General features: G+C 39.1%; 1 protein-coding gene across 3 annotated transcripts in view; it reads right to left on the bottom strand.

The window, feature by feature from the left end:
- NELL2 (neural EGFL like 2) overlaps nt 1–25,114 on the bottom strand; it is a 287,493-nt gene that overhangs the window by 55,260 nt on the left and 207,119 nt on the right. The window lies entirely within an intron of this gene.

Below are 25,114 nucleotides of genomic sequence, written 5' to 3'. Positions count from 1 at the left end.
ACAACAAAAATCACCACTAGTAACTAACCGAGCAAAGGGGCGTGATGCAATGGCAACCAAGTCGCAAAGGGAAACAGGAAGAGTTTTTAACATTCACAAAGTGAGCCTCATTTCACATCAGGCTCTTGCTGGGCTCTGTGTCCTGGGCACACCGACCTCCTCTCCACTCCTCCAATGGGTCTCATTGCCTCATCACAGGCCCTTTGCATGTGCTGTTTCCTCTGCATGGAACGCACTTCCCCCCTACTGCACTTACTGAACTCTTACCCTTTCTTTAGATCTCAGGGATGCATCTTTGGCATCTTTGGCATCCCTGAGTGGGTCACATCCTCCCCCACTTGCCCTAGACACGATGTGGAGGAGGTCTGTGCAATTGTGCAGTGTGGTAGCCTGTACCCTCTGCGGGACTGAGCAGAGTGGCACCTGTGAGTTATCACTGGGGTTGTTTGGTTAGGTCTCTGTACTCCCTAAACCATGAGCTTCTTAAGGGCAGGCAGTCTTTTTCATCACTGAATCACAGTGCCTGTGCTAATAGTAAGCATGGATTGAATGACCAAATGCATCATCACTGTCATTATCCTAACTGCCATCATCATCATTGCTGGCAGACACTCGTTTTCTTATGTACCCCTAGAGCCTGCCTTCTCTTAAAACCAGCTCCAGGAGGAGGGTACAGCTCAGTGGCAGAGTGCATGCCTCGCATGCATGAGGTTCTGGGTTCAATCCCCAGTACTTCTGTTAAAAATAAATAAATAAACCTAATTATCTCCCCCTTCCAAAAAAAAAAAAAGGCAAAAAACCAAACCAAAACAAAAAACAAAACTCAGCTCCAACTGAACTGGTGAACCTTGGGTCATGGCATTTATATGATAGTAAGCCCACTTTCCTTGACCCTTAACATGAAACCTGAACAAACCTAACATGCATTTTTGACTTCTGCTTAGATCTCACCAATCAGAAGAAAGTTCTGTTTTTTTTAATCTTTTGAATTCTCCATGCGCTATAGTAATTTGTGTATCTTCAAGTCTTTCTACCGAATTTTAAATTCCTTAGAGATAAGAGCTGGGCTGTACTCATTTTGAATACCCTGAATATTTTCCCTTAAGTATAGATGTGTGACTTAAAGTATTATTTTAACTCATCATTTCTCTTTGATTCTACTAGTATATACTGTTTTTAGTCCTTCTCCTCCAAACCTCTACTTTACCAGTATTTTTTTCTTTATTAACTTTCTTCAAGGAGCCACACCTTTCCCTTTATAAACATTGTAAACAAAATACAGCAACCTAATTTTAAATATATAAAAACAAAATACATATTTAAATGTATAGAGACAGCAACAACCAAAAAAATCTCATCCTCTCATGTAGTATTTCAGGTGCACGTAAAGAAAACAATATAAAATTTCAATTTTGAAACTAAATTTAAAGCGAAAAAAACTAATCAAGATAGAAAGAGGCATAAGGATATGAAAAGACAATTCAGAGAAATAAGAAAATTTCTTAAAACCAATGAGAGTACCACAGTAAAATCATAAGAAAGCTACTTTCTTTCTTGTAGACTTTGGTTTGATTGTATTCAAAATTTAGATATATGTGTCTATTTAATTAATACCTTGCATACTTCCCAAAGAGATTATAACTAATTGAAAGTGAAGGCAGCAAAAACCTCCCAGGAAAGACTGAGAGGCACCAGGAGTAGGCGAGTGAGCCTCCTGGCAACCAAGTCGCAAAGGGAAATAGGAAGAGTTTTTAACATCCAGCAAAATGATGCATACAAGTTTTCCCAAAGAAACAGATTTTCCCCTGGCTAGATTCAAGCACATGGGCAGCCAACTTGACATGTTTTGGTGAAAAATCAGAAGTTGGAATTGGCTCACAGGGTTCCCTCACTCTTGTAGGTATACTATGGCACTACTTACAGGTAAGATGAGTTTTTTTTTTTTAATTAATTATGAATCTGTTAAAGTGCATGGACAGTATTCACCTGAGACCCTAGGATGCTGTGCCAAAAGGCATACAAGTAACCATTCTGCTCTGAAACAAGTTGTTAACACTTAGCACCCTAGCCTCACACCTGTTCATCAAACACTTCAAATCCTAAAGTAAACTGATTTTGAGTGGAACCATATTTTGATAGGTTCTATAAGATGTTAACTTGAAAATTTATATCCCCAGCTATTTTGATGCCTCACCACGTAACACAGAATTATTTAGTACTGCCCCTTACAGTGTGAGTTTAACTTTAACACTTTAGTTTAACACAGTTAAATGGTTCTTTCTCACAGTATTAAATCAATGAAGCCAGTTGTTTTCTAAGGCACATTTGGAATCAGGAGACCATACTTTAATTCCTAGTCCTGCCACTTTCTTGTTGTGTGAGACCAGAAAACAAAAATCCGTTAACTCTTTAAGCCTAAATTTCCTCACCTCCAGACTGGGGAATACATGTCATAAAATCATAAAGACAGCGCTTTCTAAGAGGGTCAAAAGATATAATGTATTCCATAGCTCTATAAAACTGTTAAGCCATATTCAAATATTTATAACATCAATTTTATGGAGTGATTTTATGGGATTATTTAAGCTACCCAGAAGGCTTCTTGGAACCAAGAAATAAATTTTTGGGATGGTTCCTGGGTTGACAAGACTGGTTTTTAAAATACGCTACAGTGGTATGTGTTTAGAGAAGGAACCTCTCCAGAAGTCAGTCTGCATGAATTTTATACTCACTTCCAATTAAAGTTACATTTCCATTAGACATAACCTTTTGTCATAACCTCCTTAACTGCATAATGTCATTTTTCTATTATGGGTTCATCAGAATAGAGGACAGTTATGCGGAAGATCCACAATGATTTAAGGGGAGGTGTATGTTGAGACTGAGCTGAGGGTATGAGTGGGCAATTCTCCTCAGTCTTGCTTCACAGCACGACCGTCTCTCACAGAAGTACCCCACAGAGATGCACAAATTACTCTCAGGGGAGAGAGGGAGGACAGATGCCATTCCATGGACCTCAGATGCTCTCTCCTCCGCATCATCCCCTCCTCACATAACATGGACCAACCCCTGAGAACAAAGTGACCTCTGGTGTACCTTACAAAGTTCCACCGAAACTGGTTCATCTCAAGAAAACCAAGTAGTGTCAACCTCATGGATCATCTGCTAATACTCACAAACCATTCCATGCTCTACTTTTTAATATCTGCAGAAATAAGATATCAATAATACATATAATTAAATCTATAAATGATTTTTAAAATCTGGTGTCAACTTACTGATACCACAGTGATCCCAATGCATGAATTTATTCCTTTGATGTATATTCCCCAGAAATCACATGAAAAACCAATTCACATTAGCCAAAAGCAACTGACTTCTTTAGACAAAGTATATTGTTCTAAATCACTTCCCATGTTTAAGATATAAATTCTTACCTGGGCATATTCATACACAAAACAAAAATTAGAAGGGCTGGGTTTGCTGAATTTCTGGAAATTGCCTTTAAATTCCAAAAATCACTACAGGCAAACCTCAGGATGTTTCAGTGTTTGTGAGCTATATATTTCATCTCATCTCGTATAACAAATGCTTATTTCTGTGCCCTGGTAAGTAGAAAGATTTTGAGTCTGAGTTTTAAATTATTGCAGAGTTTTTTAAAATCAGTATAAAAACAGTATTATTGCAAAAAATGGTCAGTACAGTAAAACATTTTATAGGTTAACCTCATTTTGAGGCAATTTTTAACACAGATTTAAATATTTACATGAGACAATGTACATTTCAACTTCTGAAAGCTTTAGCAAATTATATAAGTAACTCCATTTCTATTTTAGGTGGTTTTCATATGGGTATAATTTCAGGTCTCTCAATAAATAAATAAAATGTTCTGGTAGTTCTAGATTAAAGCCTATACTTAAAGCCACCAGTCTTTACTAACCAATTTACCACTAATGGACAACTACTTTTGTGTATGTAGGTTTTAATCAGAGGAAAAGTAGTTAGAACTTTTAATCTTATGGAAATTTAATTTAAAAGCAGAAAGGCAATTCCACTTTGCAATCTACATTGCCTACTTGATAAACTGAAGGCAGAAAAAACTAATGAAAGGTTATAACTTGAGTCGTAACTGAGAAGTTATCTGTGCATTAAAGATCTCATTGCAAAACACTCTTCGAAATATCTGGAACAATTTCTTTAAAGTTGTTTAAATACTGACAATCAACCCACAGAATGAAGGAGATATTCCAGCGGAATGAGTCTTAGCTACAAAGTAACTCTCAATACTTTAAAAAGTACGTGTAAAACCTTTAATTGGCTCATTTTAACCATTCGTCTTTTTCTAGACCGGTTGAAAGAATAAAATATACATTTTTGAAAAAAATCAGAGTTCTTTTTGAAGTGAAAGTTAAGGGTTCCTAAATGCCACAGAGCCACTTTCCCTGTAAGATTATAACAAGGTAATAAAAGTCAGTTAAAAACTATGATTGAAAAGATGATTTCACTTGAACATAGAGATCTTAGAAATATACTGGAAGTTTTGAATTTGGGCAAAAGAAGAAACTAGGTCAAATGAGGGCCTAGACATGTAAATATTGAAAAGAAAAAGGTATCCAATTATGGCTGGCATTTAAAAGATTCAATTCAACAAAAAATTTTGAACTCATGCTGCTATAAACACAATGGTACAGCAGCCACTTCTGAGAAAGGGTGTGGAGAAAGAAAGAAAAAGAAAAAAAAAAATTACATGCTTCCATTTTTTCCCAAATCTTCTCAAGGCTAATTCTTCCTTTTCATTTAGGTAACAAAAAAGTTAAAGGTAAGGTCATCAATAGTAGGGGGTGAGTAAGGCTGTGAAGGGGGTAGTTTGATGGAGAGAACTGTTAAAGGCTTGATGAGACAGAAATGGGCAGGAAGCAGCGATTCTGGAGAGTGGAAAAGGAACCTTCTAAGGAATGGTGGCTCTGCATTCTCTTTGGACACTTGAGTTCAGGACGGTAGAGCGACCAGTCAGTACAGCTGTATGTTTTTCTCCAGCCACCAACAGCTGCTCTGGAGCACAGCGGAGGAAGCCAAGGGCTGTATTTGACAAGGGATGAGGTTTTGACAGTTATTACGATGTAGGGAGAAAGACTGAGAGAACTAATGAATATTCATACAGGAGTGTTTCGATTGCTGAGCCATAGAATCAAGCTGAGTATTAAAAAAGTATTTAGATAAAAGGATTAATATTCTCAATAAAGTTAAACAATTAATGGAGTGAAGGTATTAGAGCATGTGAGATGGAAGGATGGGAGATGGTCGCCTAAGATGCTTGAAAGTGAGATTTCGGGGGTGATGTAGTTAAGTGAGTACAAGGTCAAGGTTATGGCCATGGGACTAGGTGATGGAGGAGGTGAGAAGATCAAAGGACTGAAAAGCCAGGGTTTCGGGTGGGTCAGCCACATGCAAACTGAGAGCCATGGAGGGTGTGGTGGAAAAGTACAGTCATCCAGACGCAGACATCTGCGATGAATGAAAGGCGGTGAACAACGTGGAAGGTTGGGGATTGTAGTTTGATGGCATAAATTGAAACCTTAAATCCCATTTCTTAAAAAAAAGATTTTTCTAACTACTAATGCTCATACTCTACCAGGTTGGCCTATTTATTTTCTTTATACTGCATCACATTAGGTATCATTTATTTATATGTATGTTTGTCTTGATCCCCTACCAAAATGTAAGCCTCATGAGAGCAGGACCTTGTCATCTGGGTCACTGCTATCTCCCGGGGGCTTAGAATAGTAACAGGCACATCTTAAGCATTGCTGACTGAGTAAAACGAATGAATGAATGAAACTATTAGTCCCTTACAATGTGTCAGGCACTGTGCTAATTCTTAATGAAAAGACAAAGATTTATTTTGTTTATTTTTTAATTTTTAAACATTGAATTACAGTTGATTCACAATGCTGTTAGTTTCTGATGTACAGCATAGTGATTCAGTTATACATTTGTATATTCTTTTTCATATTCTTTTTCATTGTAAGCTATTACAAGACATTGAATATAGCTCCCTGTGCTGTACAGTAGGACCTTGTTGTTCATTTTGTATATAGTATTTAGTATCTGTAAATCCCAAACTCCTAATTTATCCCTCCCTTCTTTCCCCTCTGGTAACCACATGTTTGTTTTCTGTCTGTGGGTCTGTTCCTGTTTTGTAAATAAGCTCATCTGTGTCATTTTTTTTTTTTTTAGGTTCTACATATAAGTGATATATGATATTTGTTTTTCTCTGTCTGACTTACTACACTTAGTATGACAATCTCCAAGTCCACCCATGTTGCTGCAAATGGCAGTATTTCATTCTTTTTTATGGCTGAGTAGTAGACAAAGATTTATAATATTATTAGTTTTCTTTATGAAGCCTTCATTCCATAGGGAGGTTTAGTACTTGAAATGGATGAAAACACTACAAAATATATGCAGTGCATCCTAAATGTCATAGAAACTGCTCTAGGTGTTCAAAGGTAAAAAGGGCGTTCCCCTGCCTTGACTGAAGCTTCACTTCTTTAAGGATGCCTTCCCCATTCACCCCTGTACAGGGCAGGTACCCTGTTACATCTTTCATATCATCACCTTCAACTCATCACAAAGATAGTTAAATAATTCCATAATTGACTTCTAAATGTGTGTTTCCCACTTGAAAATGTGTGCTCCACAGGAGGGGAAGCCTCTACCTTTTCTGACACTGTTGCCTCCAATCCTATTCACAGATGACTGCCAGAGTGACCGTCCTACGGGACAAACAGCTTAATGACAGAGGAACCGGTGGGAAATGTCATACAAATGATAGAGATTTCCTTAAGATTTGTTGACAATGCAGAGAGACAGCTGGCATCTTGTGTTGTACAACACTCTCTCAGCCAACACATCCATCATGCTTTATATAACCAGCTCTCCATGTCATATGCAAAGCGGTGAGTTGAGTTGTATTCCTCTATTATATACCTGGGCCTTATTTATATACTTGTTTTGTTCAGGAACGGTTAGGGGAAGAGATTATTTAATTCATGTTTTACCTATTCCATGTCTAAACAACAATATCTCATGCTTAGCATCCATTTATTCATGGTTCCTTTCTAACGACTTGGGGGACGACTTGTTTTCTGGTTTATTTTCCCTCTGCCTTCCTGAAAAGCCAAGTAGCTATAAATCCCGTGGACAATTGCTGTTACTCCCGCTACCAGGCAGTTAGGAGAAGGCAGATGACACAGTGGATCACATTAACAAGGCAGCCAGAATCCATTAGCTCACTGCACAATGCAGACCTGCTGGATACTCCTGCAATGGGGGTTAGTCCTCTCAACATCACAGCCTGTGTAACAGAACGATTTCTGTGATCATCATGTCCTATTTTCTAGTGACCATTATTACGTTCTTTGATACAGTTTAATGGGCTTTTGTGGCTCTGTCTGTCCAGACATTCTTGGAATCGAGCACAACTGTATTTGCTTATGATATGTCCCCTTTTAGTAAAACACACTTGCAAAGTTGAAAATATTCTGGTCATTCTCAAGACAACTGGTGGGAATATAACCTGGGTACATCCTTTCTGGAGGGGTTGGTGACACCTACCAAATTTTTTAATGAACATAGAACAATTTGACTTGGCAATTTCACCTCTAGGAAAAAGTCCTAGAAAAATGCTTTCATATTTGTACAAAAGTGTACATCTGAGGATGTTCACTGCAACTGTTTGAAATAGCAAAAAACTGAAAGCAATCCAAATGTCTAATACAAAAAGAATTAAATAAGCTACGACACATGTACACGTACAGAGAAAATGCTATGCAGTTCTCTAGAATGAGACAGAACTAAATGCACTGACTGAACCTCCAACTTGTAGTAAGTAGAAATAACAAATCACAGGATCACAGGTACAATATTATACCATCTGCACACCATGAAACTGTGTATGGTCATGCGTGCATAAATTAACCAAATAGTTAATAGTCACTCATAAAGAAGGGTTTTGAACCTTGAGTTGAATACTTCTCTGCTACAGGGCTGTGTCCTGGGTATTGCTAGCATGACAGTATCCTTGGCCTTGGCCGTTAGCCACTTGCTACCAGCAGCAGCCCCACCCCCACCCCCACCCCCCCAGTTATGCGTACCCAAAATGCCTCCAGGCATCACCATATGTTCTGTGGGGGGCAAAATCACCTCTGACTGAATGCCCTGATGCTATAGTCAGTTGGTTAGACATAATGGGCTTTGAAGAAAGACCAGATAGACTGACACACTTATTTACATGTCATATATGTGTGATTTCTTAAAACAAGCATTTCTTGTGCTGTTGTTAATTTTTTATAATAAATTATCATTCTCTCTGGCTCCGCTCAGAGTAGGATTGTCTATGCCCCATCTAATTCTCAAATTTCTCCTTCATTTTGCTAAGGTACTTAAAATAATTATATAGAATTTACCAAATACTCTGATAAGAAACACTATGCTTTAACTTGTTGTATAAGTGTCTTAAGGCAATTTCCTCTCTTGTGAAATGGAGGTGATAAAAATTATCTCACAGGGTTTCTATGTCATGTACAATAACAGACACATTGAAGTAGCTAATTTTCCCCTATTTTGTTCTATAGCATATTAGCATCTAAATTATTAAGATAAAAGGTTATTTTTTTGAGGAGGATGAAATAGGCCTCATGAGAGCAAGGTCACACTGCCTGATTTCTTTCCCCACTGTATTTCCAGTACCTACCCCAGTGCCCTGCACAAAGCAGGAGCTCAGTACATGTGGCTAAGGGACTAAAAGCACACCCGCCTCACGTGCAGTACAAATGAGCAACTATCTCTAATCTAAAATACTAGTTGTTGAGCGATGCATTGACTTCAACATTTAAAAGACCAAGTTACACAAGGAATTACCTCTAATTAGAAAGAAATTAAACTAACATAATTATCATGACTATTACTGATGAACAACAGCAGCTTAAAAACAAGCTTAGTAATCATCTACACCCAGTAAATGCATATTGCATCACAACATTATCACATGTATTATTTTATATATTTTTTCATAACTTGGTAAAGGGAATGAGTTGAAACAATATCGCTTTTCTTTTCACGACTAGTTATGCTGGATGGGTATTGTAGAATCAGAGTCAAAAATAACCTCTGAGGTCATGTCATCTGACCCCAGGCTTCAAGGAGGGATCAGATTTTATTTTTTAGTAATTCCAATGTAGCAAAAGAGATATGTTTCTTTAATAACTCTAGATTCTCTAAAATCCACCAAGTAGTTGGAAGAAATCGTAGGGGAAAATGTCTCGTCTGGGCCTAGCTTTTCTTGGTTTTTAGGGACCACATCATGAGCCCCCAGATGGTCACCTGTCCAGTGCTAAATTAGTAGAACCTTCTGGATCTAAAATGATCAACATTTTGTAGGATGCTGTTAAGAGTTGGTTTCAATGTGCAAGGCATGCATTGACTGCTGGACCTAGATGCACTGGAAAGTAAAAGAGCCAGCACATCTGGTGCTGACTGATAAGCACCAGGACCGAGTTTGTCCCTTCAAGCCTCGCCCCTCCTCTCTGGGGCATCATGAGGCATCAGGAAAAGGCTCCCATGCCACGTTCCCCTGCTCAAGCTGCAGGCATCTGTCAATGCAAGTGGTTTTCTCCTGACCCTGTGCCCAAGGGGCCCTAAGACTGCCAAGATGAGCTCCAAGCCCCCTTCAGGGACGTCTTGGAGGGTACTCTACCTTGGGGATCTTCCCCTTTGGATTACAGGACACCAGAGGTGCCAATGAAACAAGTCAGCGTGTTAGATCGGAAATTATGTAATGTGTGTATTTCCTGGCATCAGGCAGAACCAAAAGAATCTGAGCCTAAGTGACAGTCATCATTTACTAAATTTTCTTTTTTTTGTTTGTTTGTTTTATTGTGTAGATGTTACATGACACAAAAATTTCCATTTTAATCACTTTAAATATACAATTCAGTGGCATTAATTAAATCCACAATGTAGAAACATCACCACTATTTATTTCCAGAAAGTTTCATCACCCCAAACAGAAACTCTTGTATCCTTTATGCAATGACTCTCCATTTCCCCCTCCCCTCATTCTCTGGTAGCAGCTAATCAACTTTCTGTCTGTACGCTTTTGTTCAGTTAACTTTAGTAGTACTATCTAAGATTTATTTAGCACTGAGCATATGCCAAGCATTGTGCTAAGTGCTTTACGTGAATTAGCTCACTTAATACTCATAACCACCCTAAGGGGTCCCTGGTTAACCCTTTTTCTGAGCTGCACTCATTCCTCTCAGTCAGTTCAGTGAAAAAAGAACTGCTGGATGCCAAAATACTCCATTTATGGCGTTTAAATTCAAAGAGAAAGATGAAACAATTTTGCTCCAGGCAGTCTTTTCAAGTCCTAAGAAGCGCTAGTTTTAAGCAATGCGTGCTGAAGGGCACAGCTGTTAAGGTCACTGTCAAGGACTATTCTTGATTTGGTAACAATAAAAGGAAATGAAAATTTCTTCACCAGAATGCCTGTTGAAGTCCTCCTCACAGAAACTTCGCACAGACCCATTCTTGTGCTGGAAATCGCCGACTTGTTCCAACCCGCTACTACACACCTCGCCTGTTACTCAGATGATGGGTGTCCGCTTTCAGCCTCACTTCCTTCTTATACCCATTCCGTCCGAGGCGCTACCCCTTCCTCCCTCCCGTCACTCACCCTTCACTGAGTCACATTCACGCCTGCTCAACTCAGAACTCACAGCTTCAGATATATTCATCCCAATACAACCTGTAAGTAAGCACTGCCTTATCCTTTTTGTACATATACAAGCCAAATCCATCAGAATCAGGTGAGAACTATTACCAGTAAGTTATTAACTAGGCCTCTAGCGGCTCCCCCGACCATCTAGGGATACCTGCTTTCCGCTAACAGACCCCTTTGCGTTAGAGCAACATCACCCAGCAGGAAAGACGGCACACTGTATCTTCAAGTCCCTGATGACACGCGTATACATTTCCACAGCACAGCCCAGGGTCATCATTTAAGGGACATAAACCACAGAAGTAATGCCCTGCTGAAGGTATTAAATGGATTGAATTTTATGATTAAAGTTGAGTTAAAAAATGTAAAGTGATTAGCACCATGTTGGGCATATGCTACGTTTTCAATAACGACCAGCTGATGTATCAGGAAATTTTACAAGGCAGTCCAAAATAAGGATTGAAATTGTTTTTGCATAATAAGAGAAATGGTACATGTCATAACAGAGGGAAAAGTCTTAGTTTAGGAAAATACCTTGATGATTCTTTGAGTATGAAAAATGCTGCTCCTTCTCCTGCCGCCCAGAGCATAGGAGAGAGGAGAGAGAGTGGAGAGATGGGGGGGGGGGGTAGCAGAGGGAGACAGAGAGAGAGAGGGAGGGGGAGAGAGAGAAATTTAAAGGGCTTGAATTGAAAGCTACAAAGAGAGGTTAAGGGCCCCAGGAAAAGAAGAGTCTACAGAGAGAACAGAAGAATGATGCCAGGACTTAAGGGTAGAAGATATCCTGCCTGGGAAGAATTAACTCTGCAGGAGTGGATTTGTGGAACCAGAAGCTTTTATCATTTTGAAGGCCCTTTCAGGAAAAAGAGATATCAGAATATATAACTATCGCTAATTGCACAAAAGTATATGACCAGGTGAGCACCTTGCTAGGGCTCCCCCCAAGGCCTTGAGAGAAGGAAGCAAGGTCAGATAAGTAGAGCAGAAGCTTACGCTTCACAGGCTTGGCGGAAAATCTGCCTCTGACTCTGTGGCAAGAAACAGTCAAAGAATGGGATCGCTATTTCCTTTTGGTTTTGGATCTTTGCTTTTTTCTTACTTAGTCCTCAGCCTTTTAGCTTCAAATCTTTGCTTAAAATCTGGCTACACATTATTTGTACTGGCCTTACTTTGAGGGGAATGAAGGACATGAAAGGAGATGGGTGGTTGGTTGGGCCAAGGCGATTCCAATATGGAAGAAGGAAAACACTCAGCATCCAGGCAGCACAAGGGGAGCAGGGTCCCGTGCAAAATGTCCAAGTAGAACCAGACAGCGGCCCCTTGGGATGTGGGAGTTAAGCTGCGGAGGTGTTCCTTTTGAAGACCTGAGAGTAGATGAGCTCCACATGGGAGATAGTAGTAAGAAGGAGATCAAGTCTGTAATTTAATCTCCACAGGCAGGAAATGAGAAGAAGAGGAAAAACACTGCCAACCAAGGCAGACAGACAGAGAGAAGGGAGAGCAGTAAGAGCCCACGTGTGTAGGAGCTGCCAAGTGGGGAACAGCACAGCACTTCCAGACGGGCTTTGGGTTTCTGCCATCCTGTGTTTAACGCCAAGCTCTTCAATTGGATAGCTCTGGCACCTGGGGCGACTCACTTACTTCTCTATCCTTTCCCCTTAGAATGTGAGTCAAAACACCCCCAACATAAAGTTGTTGCAGTACAACAGCCTGACGAAAATGTCATGTCAAGGAAACCAAAGAAAAAGGGGGTTGCTAGAAAGAGGGGGGCTGCAGAAAGATCAAGAGATGTGAACCCTTTGGAAATAGTGATTAAGAAGTTATCTTTGATTTCCGAGTCATTCCAGTAGTGGAGTGAGGTGTAAGGTAAATGAGTACAAGTGTGCAACACACATCTCCTTTTCGTCTGCCTTTCAAGAAGGTAAACTTGAAGATAAAGACTTGATCTCAGATAATATGGTATGAATATTTATTAATAATGTCAACAAACTCTAATACTTCTCCTCATTCTGTTCCAACATAAGCTAAAATTAGTTGATTGATTCTAATCTAATTGATTTTAGACACTAAATCTTGCCTCTCACTCAGCGTAGGGTGAAAAATTATCTGTGTAACAGAGATTCAGCACCTTTTGGTTTGTAATTAAGTTTTGTGACTTACGGGTAAAGCCCCCTTCCCATCAGTCACTGAGTAAAGGTTTTGGCATCCTATAATATGAAACTTAATGTTGATTCTTGTCTATTCAGGACTGCTTCCAGGTCTCTGTATTTTAATTAATTTCTCTGTTATAAATGGTCAAAACTAGAAAGAGAGTGATGAATAATAAGTTGTCATGTTTACAGAGTCTTATTAGACTGACTGATTTTCAAGAAAAGAGAAATACAAATAGTTGTAGTTAGCTGGTTTTATTTTCCTTGAATTAAACATTTTTAAAGAGAACAATAAGAAGTAGCACCAATATACTCAGCTTTCTATAAAAAAGAAAAAGGTAACGTTCATTTTAAGACTGGATTTGAGCCTTTTAAAATCCAAAGGGGGAAATAAAAACATGCTTGAGTGAGTGATTTATATTTTAAAGGCTTCTCAAGGCAAATGAAAACACAGCCCATCTAAGAAGAAAGAGTTCCACATCTTAAAAGACTAAGAATATCAGAGAATTCCTTTAACTTGTTTTGTTAAGGCTTTTGATTAAACAAGAAGTCGAAGTTCACTCTTATTCAGCCTTATAATTACCTTCAGGCTGAATACTGAGAAAATTGGCAATAAAAACCCATCTAACACTTTACAGTCTACTTTTCACACATTTAATCAGCTGTTTGCTTGCCTTCCAGGCCCCAGCAGTAGGAGTTTATCAGGAAGTCTTCCCCTGGAAATTACAACCGCTGGGTTACAGCTTCACTCTTCTTGAGAGCAATTTCTTCTGGGGTTCCCATATCAGACAGGAACAGTAGTTAGCAATCACTTAAAAGGTACTACTATTATTTTTGTTTCCACCTGTTCTTTCCCTGTCATTTAGATAAAATGCTCCCCTGTGCATTCGACAGAGATATAAACTCCCAAGAGGAAAAACACTGCATTTTCCTTTCCACATCTTCACACATGTCACGCTGTGCGGCGTGTGCCCAGGAACTCCATAAATATTTAATTTAGATAATTTGGCACCTATATTCCACAAAGTTTGCTGCCGTTTTCAAAGGCGTTTAATCACCTTTATGGTGCAGTGGAGGCCAAATACCAGAGCAGAAAGAGCACAGGGTATTTTAACTCGTCAGCCTGATTCCTCATTTCCCCGCTTTACTGGCTGTACAGTCCAGAGGAAAATTACTTTACCTTTTTGAACTGCAGTTTCCTCGTCTGGTAATATTAACTACCCTAGAGGGCTTCTGTAGGGATCAGGGGTCAGGTCATCATAATAACTAACATGCACCGAGCCAATGCTGCAGCCATCGGTATGTATTAACTAAGGTAATCTTCTCAACAACACAATAAAATAAGGATTATTACTTAAAACAAGGAAACAGAGACATATGAAAGTTCAGTAACTTGCCCCAGTCCACACAGCTGGTTAGTGGCAGAGGCTGGATGCATACCCAGAGAACCATCTTCCAAGCCCATCTTTAACTCTTAACCATCATGCTACACTGCCTCTTTATTATTGCAGAAAGTGCCCTTAGCCAGGCAGATGGAAGTAACTACTGCTATGAAAAACTGTAATGAGAAGAGTCCTAGGTCACCCCAACAGGCCAAGGCCAACCAGACCCGGTGCGGAAATCCTCCGGGGCCTACGAGTTTCTACCACTTGGGCATCTCAGCTCTGCTTGAACGTGGAGGCTGGGTCATCCCACGATGATCAGTTTGTTTCTTATTTGGAGCTCAAACTCGTGTCCTGGTAAACTGACTAGTTTTGCACACTAGAGCCACACATAATCCCCCAAATTCACACGCTAGTTCAGCTCTCCATGTACTTAAGGGCAGTTTGCATACTATTGTTCAATTTTCTTTTCTTTTTCTCATTTCTTGGTTAACATCTAGGGTTTATTCAACCATCCTCTTATATCTGCCAAAAGTTTCACCTCCCAGTAACTATTTCCCGATCACACTCCCAGTTGCCAGGAACCTCTCAAAATTTGTTGGCCAAAGTGAATGTAATATTCCACCATGGAATAAGTAATACAGAATTCAGGGAGACTATTACTTATATTATTTTGCATATTGTTTCTATTAACACAGAGTAAGTATGTATTTTCTTTCAGAGCTAGCCCTTTATACTTTAGCTCATATTTAACTTGGATCGGCAGTCAAGTAAAGCACGGAACTGTTAAATTTGGTTTCCTTTGTCCTGTGCAATTATTTTTTCTAACCAAATGCAAAAAGGTATTTATATTTTATTAATATTCATTGAATGCCTACCATATGCAAAGCATGATGCCAAGCCCTATGAGAAACCCAAAATCATAGGTTTCATTTCTATTCCCAAGGAACCTGTACTCCAGCAGGAGGAAAGAGGAAACAGGGGGAGGAGAGAAAGGACAACTAGAGGAAAGAAGAAAGTCGGAGGGGTAGGGCAAAGTGCACAATGAATGTGGGCCCAAGATGTAAGCGATCAGAATTAAGAATCTAAGAATGAAACACTGGTAGCAGCAGCGTGTCCTTATTTGAAAGCTGAAAGTAGGACAACTACAGGAGGTGCTTTTAAATGTTTGTTAAATGCCAGAGTGTGATTCCGATCCCCTCATGCCTACAACCTGAGGAGCTTTGAATCTTGGTTCTGTCTTTTGCCATATTAGCTACCCTCCCTAATCTATGTCATTTGCAAATGTGAGTCGCCTTCTTTAACTCGATTCTATCCCCATATATTTGATATTTAACCCTGGCCTTAGTTTCAATCTAAAAAAAAAAAACCTATAATATATTTTATTCTCTCGAAAAGCAGCAGAAGTCCAAAGGAAGGGTCACCTGTCAGCTGGATAAAACTGACTGCTATGGGTTTGCTGTGCCTAAGCCCTAGTGGCTTGTTTCAGAAAGCTTACACGAAGAAAGAAATGGAAACTAGCCACAGATGAGAACCCTCCGGAGAGAAGGACAGACTCTCTTTGGGAGCATCAGAGATTGAGTGGAGAGAAAGCAGCAGCCACATCCCAGCTCCCCCTTCTAGTAAACTGGGTTAAATTGTTCGTATTATCATTGTTCCTTCCTATGTTCCGCCCCATTTTTATTCTGCCACCACGAGCAGATTTGTTAGCAACCACAGTTCATAGTTTGCAGGAGTCACTAAGTCATCAGTAAAATCATACTTATGTTTAAATGAGTGACTTTCTTTCCGATTCCAGTCATCCTGAGAACGGCAGAACATTAACATTTTCTTTCTGCAAACACATGGTTTAAAAATAATATTAAATTCACAAGTGAGCTCGTTTTTAAAACTGGAAATTCCTCTATGGCACAAGAAGAGGCCAAACAGAAGATTTGGATTTTATGGTCCACGTGGTGACCACAAGATCCTTGAAGAGCTGCCCTTCAGTTTAAGTGCAGGATAGGAACACACACACACACACATGCACTCAAATAAAACGTTCACCAGCACAGGAGGTCAGCAGGAGGCACTGTTTTGCCTGTACTTCGGCAAGGAGAAAAAAGTGTTTGCTCTTATAGAGTTTTGAAGTTTAAGTTTATACCACCTGGGTGGTATACGACTTGGCAAAGAAATTAACACAAATATTGATCATAATACTCCTACTATACCTGCAGAAGCAAATGCAAAATTCCTCTGGAGGGAAGAGGCCTGAGGTTTCACAGGCAAAGCTTCAATGAAAGTAAGGTCAGACATAAAAAAAAACCCAACCAACCAACCAACCAACCAAACAAACAAACAAAACACATGAAACAACACTGCATCATGAGCAAGAGTCAGCAAACATAGTAAAAGGCAGACTGAGATGCCCTTGAACTTCAGACAATACAGCAATGTGATAAAGATTATAATGTAATATAAGTATGTTTAAAGATATAAAAGAAGGAGCCAAAACTATAAGAAATGAATAAGAACATAAGGGAAAAGAACCAAAATTTGAAAACTAGAACTCCTAGAAATGAAAAAGGTAGTTATGGAACTAAAAAAATTTCAGTGGACAGGCCTACAAAGGATTAGACAAAGCTGAGAAGAGGAGATAACTGATGCAGACTAGGGGATGGATATGAAGAAATCACAAAGGCCACAGCACTGAGAGATAAAGAGATGGAAAATACTAAGGAAAGTTGAAGAAGCATAGAATGACAAGGGTCAACATATGGGGAGTCCAGAGGAAAGAGGAGAGTGAGAGAGAAGCAATATTCCAGGACACAAAGTCTGAGTGTTTTCCAAAACAGATGAAAAAGATGACTCCTCAGATTCAATAATCTAAAAGAGCCCCAAACAAGATAAATAAAAATATCGATACCAGTACTGAAGCCACAGACTGGGAAAGGGGGGTCTTAAAAGTCATCAGAACAAAAATGTATTTTCAAGTGAACTACAGGTGAACGGAATGCAGACTTCTAAACACAAATCTCAGAGTTTGGAAAAGCAGTGGAATGCCTCCCTCACAGCACTCCAAGGAAGCAACCTGGAATTCCACCCCTAACTCACCTAAGAGGGAAAATCACACCAAGCCCACTTCAGACCAATACTCCTTCCTGTTACCAAATTAAAAACAAACAAAAACTCTCACCAAAGGCTTTTTGACTGCACCTGCGTATGAGGGAACTTGGGTACTTAAGCCATATTTTCTAACAGACTCATTCTAAGAGCGTTCTAAAGTAGGTCCTTCAGGAAGAAAGAAACAAAACACAGAAGAAAGAAATTGAATGCAAGAAGCAAAAATAATGTGACTATAAATAAAATGTGTCCTAGACATATTGTGAATTAGAGAAAACTGAGTGCCAGGTAGCTGTTCACCTCTATCTATCACTTTTTAAAGTCTTTCCCGGATACCCAGTTTGTACATTCCCCTATCATATTTCTAATGAATAGATGTTCATCAGCTTATGTATGTAAAACATATTAGAAGTTATGAATGAGAAAGTTGTAGAACACTCCCAACCAAAGGATGGGGGTGCCCAAGGGGGAAAAAAGAAATCTTGTACCCAACATGTACATTCTCATTAGCAACCCCAGAATTAAAAATTTAAAGTCTACTCTTTGAGTGGTAGCAGGCTTCTGTAACACTGGCTTTCCGATCTGAATGACTCCGTCTAATGAAAATGTATCAATAGTGTGATTTTTCAAGACATGTTGTTAAGCGGGAAAAAGCAATGATTAGGGAAGAGATATAAAGGAAATCTAATATTCACTATATGCTCGTTGTCCTTTTAAATTTTATACCATGTACATACATTGCTTATTCAAAATATTAATGAAATACTCAGTTAATTAATTTTAGAATAGTATCAAAGAAAAATCTAAAAAGTGACTTTTATTTGGTTTGTTTTGAGTAAAAAATGAGGTGATAAGGATATTAGGAACTCAGGGGTATATAATATAAGTTCTATTCAAAGGTGATCCATTGAAAAAATTATCAATATTTTTAAGTAAAAGTGAAGATCTTTTCCAAAATCCCAAACCACTTGGTTTTTTTTTTGTTTTTTTTTTTTTTTTTTGGAGACCTGCCTTCTAACAGCGTGAAACCTATTTTTCTTCCCTTACGTTAACTCCATGATGTGTCCTCATTTCCAGTGTTAATTAGGTGGGCCTTAAAATAAAAGAATCTGAAAAATTTCCCCATCAGAGTTGTTATCTATTATACATGACTGATACATGGAAAGAGAAAGTTTTTTTTCCAATTAACCTGGAGGACTTGGAAGAATGACTTTGAGATTTAACACTGAGACCTTTCAACTAATTTTTGAATAATACAAAACTTAAATTTCCATAAAACATTAATTTTTTAAGATTTGCATTAGAACTAAAATAAAGAAGTTCTAAGTAAGTGTAAAGAATGCAAATTCCTAAATTGAACATTTAAAACCAATAAAGTATAGGAAAATTATACTTAAAGCTGATTTATAAACCAAGAAAACTAGTCATTTCTTATTCTTAACCCTTATTTTATAACATCTCAGGGTATGTCCAGCTAATTTAAGGCCATTTAAAAGCTTCAAACAGTTCTGTATACAAAGTGTTACTTAAAATGCATAATATAATTGCATCAAATGTCATTTATTGAATACTAACTGCATCCAAGACATTGTGTTGTGCACCTTGCTTCCATCATTTAATCTCCAGAACAAATCCACGAGGTAGGTATTATTATCTTCATCTTAGATACATAAAAATTAAGGCATAGAAAAATGAAGTAACATAGAAAAGGCCAACAGTACAGCTAGGACTCATACTGATGTCGCTCTGACTCCAATTTTTGCATTCTGCCCACTATGTGAAATGTTTCAAGGAGAACAAGGGATTGGCAACAACATTAAGCAAGGAAAGGGTTATTTAAAAGAGGTTAAGAGTTATTTAAAAGAGGATCACCAACATAAAGAGAAAATATGTCTTAAGTACTCAAGTTCACTCATATGCAGGTGTGGTCAAAAAGCCTTTGGCGAGAGTTTTTGTTTGTTTTTAATTTGGTAACAGGAAAAAGTAACATTGGGATCTAAACTCCTAATTCATCCAAAGTTCATCAATACACATTCATTCATCAAATGTAAGTCATTCACTTTTATCATTAAAGACCAAGTTTGAAGATCAAATGGGTCTCAGTAAAAATGACTGGAGGCCCCACCTGGGGCAAATTAACAGCTCCTTCCTTGGGTCTGTTCCCACATTACAAAAGCTAGACAATGATCTGCTCTGTGTCTTTTCCCTTGAGAAATTCAGGTCTGGAAGAGTGACTTTAGTAGACACTCAGAAGGATCAGAAGCTGAGCTTCCTTCATTCCATGTTTTCATTACAACAAAGTTTATCTAATGGCTTTTGTGTGTGAAGTTTGTATTTGTTTAGCTAGAGCAAAATGAATTCAAACTAACACTGAAAAAAAGATCACCGTTGTTGGTAAAAGCTAAAGTTTTTCTTTCTTTTTTAACTATGTGAGCTCAGCATTTTTACTCAAATTCTCCTCATGTCCCACAGAAAGACATACATTTTGGTAACAGAGTTTCACTATGAGTCATTTTGGTAAAGCAAAGTACGCTATGGTCAGAAATGTTTTGAAATTTTTCCTTTGCTTCTGAATTTTTTCAGTCTTTCTGTGTAAAAGGATATAAAATGATGTAAACTTCTGAAAAATATGCTTTTTAGAAAAAAACTACATGATCATGAAATTAATCAATATATTCTTTTAATGATGAAAAATGTGCTAGTTTAACCAAATCAGGAAATTTAGTACAATTTGACATTAATAATAAATGCTCACTATGCATACCCAAACTGCTAGCAAAGTAACTTTGTTACTATAAACAAACTGAAAGATTTTTACCACCTATAGTATAGCAGTAATAATACAAACCTTTACAAATCAACCAATCTCAAGTAATTTGAAGTTACCTTGGAGGTAAAGCAACATTCATATACGCCTCAAGCTTCATTTCATCTTTGTGAAACTACAGATACTAAAAAACTACAAAACACTTAGGAATGCAACTTAAATTTATATTCATTTAATTACTCTTGGAAAATCTCATCTCGCATTTTGATCTGTGGTCAAGAAACCCATTATTTTATACACACACACACACACACACACACACACAAAGCCATTTACCACCAAAATGTCTGATTTTCTTTTCTTTGATAGTGTAGCATATTTTTTTAGCTTAACTGTTTGATATCAACTTTTTCCCAGTTATAAGCATTTTAATTTGATTTAAGTCAGCAGTTACTTACAGAGGACTGTGAAATCTTTCAGTTATGCTGTAAATCATGCCTGAAAGATTTACTTTTAGTATAAGAAGACAGCTTTGCATATTAATTAGGCCCTCAGACACATGTTTGCTGAGGGTTAGCGATTGTGTGGTAAATACAGCAAGGCAGTGACAGAACCGTTAAACTGTAGCATGTACTTACTGAGTTATCCAAGGAATAATCACCTTGCTAAATCCGAGTTAAACATGTGATAGAATACTAGGATGTTTAATTTTTAAAATGAAGTTATGCTGCACAGGTGGGTGGCCTGACACAGTGGCTAGAAAAGAAGGCCATGAAAAATGAATTTTACTCGGTACAAAACATGCACATAGCCCTTCTGTGAAGTTGGTAAGTGGATTCAGCCATTTCACTAAGACACACATGATGCAGAAAGAGACTAAGTAAATTAGGGGGAGGAGGTTCGGAGGAGACCTCAACTAAAGTAACCGGGGTTGGTAAAGTTCATGCACATTAAGACTGTCTTTCAAAAAAAAAAAAGCATAAATCCTATTAGTTCATCCTCAGAGATTCCATTGTGAGGGCTCAACAGATGGCCACTGGGGCCAGGAATTCAACTCCTTTCTAAGCTCTCAGGCAGCAGGCAAGTCCAGCAAGGCCAAATTTAGGCCATTCCTGTACTCAGGAAATCTTGGCAATCCTGGTGCTCTCCCTGCCTTGGGAGAGAAGCATTGACACAGTCTTCACTGTTAAAGACACCAGGACTATCTGGTGGTTGAAGGGGTGGGCACAGTAAAAAGCACAGACCTCGCAAGTGATGACAGTAGGATGAATTCCTAAGCCTATTAAGGATCGGAAGACTTGAGTTCTAAATTGCAGATCTGTATCTACAATTAAACACCATATATAAGTGACTTCACCTCTCGGTGCCTTAATTACCTCATCTGCCACGTGAGACTACAGGACCAGAGGACCCTGAAAACCTCTTTCAACTAATACTCAAAGTTGCCCAGCAAACATGGAAGCAACCACATCATCTTTTTCCTCCTCCCGTACATACACCTTTGTTTATTCATTCAACAAATATTTGTGGAGCACCTGTTAAGGGGCAGGCCTTATATTATGTCTCAAAGATTCAAAAGTGCCACGTTCTACCCTTTACCCCCATGAAATGCAACTGCCTGGCATGGAAATGAGGCAAGGAGACAGAGGGACAAGAAGGTGAAAACTGGGTAGATTAGCAGGAGTAAACTCTTGAATGTCATGTTAAGAAACATGACCTTTATCCTGAGGGCAATGGGAGGCACTGAGGTTTTTTCCACATGAGCTGATGTGATCAGATTCGTGCTCTGATCGTCTGTGGAGACTAAGCTGGAGAGAGAGAGGCCTGAGCCCTGAACAACTATAGTTGTAACCAGAATGGAAAGAAAGGCAGCCTAGTGAAGAGAACCACGAGGAGCTGACTGGGGGCGGGGGCGGGGACAGCTCGGCGGCAGAGCGCACGCGTAGCACGCACACGGTCACGGGGGAGGTGACGAGTTCAGTCTGGGGGTCTCTGGCTTCAAGCTCCCAAAGGAGCATCAGGTGTTTGAGTCTGGATCATCGTCCAGAGAATGAAATAGCAGTTAGTTCTCTTGATCAATGATGGGAGATTCTCTCTCTAGTAGTTCTTATCTATTTGGAAATCACAGAACTCATATAAGAACTTTAAGAGCCCAGTTCTCACTGAAGAAAAACATATACATGCACAGATATTCAGAGAATCCACAGACCCCCGAAGTCCATCCATAGACCCACAGGGGTCCAGGAATTCCAAGGGAAGACTCCCTGCCAGGGGTGGAAAGAAGACAGGGGTGGAAAAGGGAAGTAACTCAGAGCTCCTTGCCCTGACTAGATCAGAGGAACGCGGAAAACAATTTGATTGCTTTGAGTAAGAAGTAGCAGCAATGACAGACGGCGGATATGGCAAAAGACTGGCTGGATGCTGACCACACCAGTTTCACCTTCCTGAACAGTCAGCTCAGCCATGTTTTCTAAGCCCCTCGAATGCACGTGGTTCGTTCTTACCAGTGGTATGTGAGGGGAAGGGACATGTCACTTCTGCCCCGAGGCAGTAACACTGGGTGTGCGTTTTCCATGCCTTCTCTGTGAGCCTCTCCTCTGGCGGATCCAGAGGTCAGGGACTGAGCGTGGCTTCTTCACAAAATGCCAACAGCCAGGATCCCTAGCTTGAGACACCCCAATCCCAATTTGACGTATCAAACTGAGATGGGAGTGAGCAATATGCCTTTTACATTAACCACTGAAATCTTGGGACGTGATATAGAAGCTCATGCTAATTACCTTTATCAATAAAGTAAATATCAGTGATAATAATAATATCCATCATATGTAACACAGTCCACAGGTTAAATAATTTTATACTATCTGCTTTAATTTTCTTTATAGCACTATTGTTACCTGACAATATCTTATGTGTTTATTTTCCTGTTTAAAGTCCCTCAAACCTCCTACACCATAATTTCCACACAGGCAGGGCCCCAGTTTTGCTCACTGCTATATCCTTTTTCTAGATCTGTGCTCAGCATATTACAGATCGTAACTAAACATCTATTGACTAAATGAGTGAATATATTATTTCACACGAGTCTCTTTTCATCTGAAGGCAGTTTTTAAAAGGGCATGTCTTCCATTTATATCTATGTCAACAAAAGTGGTGGTGTTGGGAGGTGAGGAGTTGGGGTCTAACCTGGAGCAGTAATTGGGAGAGATGCTCTGAGGCCACTATTGCTATTACATTCTCTCAGCTAGGAGGCAGGAATGCCTTGCTGCTCAAACAGTGAAACACAGTCTTGGATCAAGAGATGCTAGAAGGCAAAAATAAATTACAGCCCATTGTCTTGGAGCAACAACTCTACTTATTGGTAAGTAAGTTAAGTATTTATATATGGAATTGAAATAAATGAATTCGTAGGCTAAAACTTGATGTTTTGAAGAAATTTTATTCATCCTTGTAGGAGACCATTTCAGGACCTCCCTGGATGAAGGCATTCTTCCTCTCTCCTCTGTCATTAGAGTGACTTAAGAAGAATCTTTGAAGAGCACTGATTTAGATTAAAAAGTCTCAGTTTGGGAGAAGAAAGACCTTAGTATTCGGCTGCTAACCCTATGACTTTAGAAAAAATTTAATCACTATGAAACCGCTATTTTTGTTTGTACATGGAGACAATACCTATCTAGAAGGAGACCTGTGGAGAGTAAGGTGATGCACAGAGTAAAAGACACAGAAGTTACGCACCTTGCTCAGGGTGACATAACAAGGGAACGGTTGAACTAGATTTTAAATCCACACCTGTCCTTCTCAAAGCCCTTGGCTTTTATAGACAGCTACTTAGAGCAAGTGTGGGACTGTCTTCTCACAGACTGAAAGTTCAAGGATAATTAAACAGAGAAAGCTAAATATTCTGTTGGGTTATTTTTAGCTCCAGTTTTAAATTTTACATTGCTCAGATTAATCTTATGTCATCCCGGACTTCCACAATCTCATTGTATGATTTTTCTCTGGTGGAAGAATGATATGCAGGATTGGGCATAGCCATTATTCATCCCAGATTTTCTGGGACGGCCTTTATTTCAAAATTCCACACCACTGAAATGCCCTGAAAAAGTCACAATTTCAGCATCCAGACTTTGCACCAAAAGCAGCACAAAATACAATCAGGAAACATGGTCACCATAGATGTTCATACACAGGAGGGTCACCGTGTACTTGGATGTGTGTGGGTTTATCAGCGGAGATCACAAGATAGAAACATTGTAGGACCACTGCATTGGAAATACCTGATTTTGATCTAGTAAATCTTATGATGGTTAATTACCAGCAATCCGTATTTTTTAAACAAGTTAACAAGCGCTATGGGTGATTCACATGCACGAGTTTTAGAACTCCTGATTAAGGAAATGATCTCCGTAAGAAAGAGTCTCACCTATCAAAGATAGCCACGGGGCATTTTCTATTAGAGCCTTTGTAACCAATTAGTCACTGAAGTTTGAAAAGCACCACTTAGAGTTACTTGTAGAAAGAAATGATGCAGTGATGCAGGCCCTTCTGTGAGCATCCTTCTGTGCACGGTGGCAGCACCTATGCAGAAAAACTGTCACCTCCCAAAGGGACCAGAGCATTTTCTGTCTTCCATTCTGATCAGTCAGTGCTTTTATTAAACCAGATGACCCTGCAGGTAGGATGGAGATGACATTCATGCATTTACCATACTGAGATTTACGGTAAGCAATGCGACCTGGCGACCACCCATCACTGGTGGCAGCAGCTTTCTCTTAGGGACAATAATCAGATTTGGGGAGGTTGTCTGCTATTAGAACCCACCTAACTCAAAGCAACCAAAACTATTACTGACATGATTTTAATTAAGAGCTAATATTCAATGCACTTTTTACATTCTCAAGGTGTGTCTTTTCAACTGACAAAACATCTTACT

This window comes from Camelus ferus, chromosome 12, assembly GCF_009834535.1.
Source record: "Camelus ferus isolate YT-003-E chromosome 12, BCGSAC_Cfer_1.0, whole genome shotgun sequence".
Classification (NCBI taxonomy): Eukaryota; Metazoa; Chordata; class Mammalia; order Artiodactyla; family Camelidae; genus Camelus; species Camelus ferus.
This window is presented reverse-complemented; position numbering and strand designations above follow the sequence as displayed.